This window comes from Alligator sinensis, unplaced genomic scaffold (assembly GCF_000455745.1).
Source record: "Alligator sinensis unplaced genomic scaffold, ASM45574v1 scaffold717_1, whole genome shotgun sequence".
Taxonomy (NCBI): Eukaryota; Metazoa; Chordata; order Crocodylia; family Alligatoridae; genus Alligator; species Alligator sinensis.
In genome coordinates, this window is record NW_005841961.1 from 403152 (window position 1) to 405191 (window position 2040).

Sequence of the window (2040 nt, forward strand, 5' to 3'; positions counted from 1 at the left end):
TTTTTGTATATATTCCTGTTAGTATCTCCAAACTATAACTTCTATTACTATACAGGGGTCTGGACTAGGTGATCTTGTGAGGTCCCTTCCAGCCCTATTTTCCTACAGTCCTATGATTTTTACCTTTAACATTTCTCATGCTATTGTCAAATAGAACTCATCATAGTTTTAGCCCAATGCCTCTCATACATTCAGGCTTCTGCTGCAGCTGTCACAAAGCCAGAGTTGAAGTTACTGATACATAACACACTGTAAATTGTGCTTCTCTGAAAAAGAACTATGTGTCACAGCTTGGCTGTTTCCCCTCTTCATCCTACAGCCGGCTAGCTGTTTTCTCTTGCTCATGTGTATTGAGCTAGCACTGTGCACCCATGGAGGAGCTACATATTGGTATGCAAAGGGAGGTAGTGCTACTTCTCTTTCCCTCTGTAGTTGTGAGACTCTCCGCAAAGGTTTGGGGGGCGGTGAAAGAGTGGACAGTTTTTGTATATAACCAGTTTCCAGTGAAAAGGGGGTAAAGCCAAGATATTCAGATCTGGATGCCAACTGCAATCTTCAAAACAATGGGATAGGAAGATTTGATGCCTAATTTGAGTTTGGGTCTGTGTCTAATGTCAAGTGAAATAGCTAAAGCAATGAAGGAAGAAGCTTATAAATTTGGGGAGCTGGTAATGTTTATTAATGGATAAAAAAAGATTGCTCTGGATAAAATGACTTCCCAGTATTTATTTTTTGCCTGTCCAATTTACTTCAGTGGCATCACTGAGAAGTGGTAAAAAACCTGCCTAATATAGACTAACACAAGAAGGCTGTTGTGTAATTAAGCCTGCTGGATTTATATTTATTCACACTAATATAATTAATTACTTTCTTTAAATGCTTTGCTGTGACTCAAAATAAGCAGGTACTGAATTTGAAAACCACAGAACACAAAAAGCAAGACACAAAAATGCAAGGAGACTTTTGTGCATATCTAATTTTTATGGTTTCTACCTAGAATCCTAAAGGAACAGTGCTGCAGATTAATTGAAGAATGTGCTTCTCAGCATGCTTTCCATTTATTCAAAATGGGCAGGTCATACTGCCACAATGTTGTTGTTATTCTGGCATTCAAAGATTTTTGTAAACTTATCTCCTTTTATATCTGTATCACTGGTCTACTGGCAATGAAATGATATAATACAGGCACATTTTTTGTGGGGGGGGGTTTAAAGCAGTTATTCAACTTGGAAAAGAAACTACTGTTCATTCACAGTATCTACTTTTTATTAAAATGTACTAATTTTAGTGCTAATTTGAAATGGCCATCCTTCAAAACATATGGCAGCTTTTAAAAATGGATATTTAGTTTAAAATATAAACCTCTAACTAGCTACTGTAGGCAGAGCACCTCTTTGAGCATTGTATACATGCTTCATAGAATTTGGCCTGAGGCAGGATGAATCCTGGTCTGTTCAACTTGGTCTAGCATGCTTGAAATTGCAAAGACTAAAATAGAGCATGCATTCATATTTTACAATTTCTGATTTTAGGTCCCAAAGGAGGAGTATTAGCCAAAGGGGCATATTATTTCTTCTTTTTATGTCACACCTACAAATCTGTAGGCACAGTGATGGAAACTGAAGTGTAATTTGTTTTTGTTACAGTTTGCAAATACAAGTATTGGTTTCTAAGGTACATTATCACCCACATTTTTATTTTTAGATATCTTTGTTTTAAACATTATCAACCTAAGCAAAGAATTAATTTGTGATAACCAAATGCTCCACAGTTGAACAATCTGAACCAGTCTTTGTTCTCTTTACTCACATGAATAGCTCCATTGATTTCAATAAGGCTCTTTTTCATGCTTGTTCTCTGCTTGGTGTGGCAATTTAGAAGACATTGTCCCTGCCTTGAGTGTTCTACAGTCCAAGTTAGTTCCTGATCCTACCAATCACAAGTGTGGACTGTTGAGTATAAACACAGGGTAAAAATTAGCAACAGTATGAAACAGCTCTGGGAAGCCTGCTCCTGCATGCATGCCTGTCTTCTCGGCAT

The 2040-nt window shown here is 37.3% G+C and overlaps 1 protein-coding gene across 2 annotated transcripts in view; it reads left to right on the forward strand.

Moving 5' to 3' along the window:
• The window catches only part of CA2 (carbonic anhydrase 2), an 18858-nt gene that overhangs the window by 9058 nt on the left and 7760 nt on the right, over nucleotides 1–2040 (forward strand). The window lies entirely within an intron of this gene.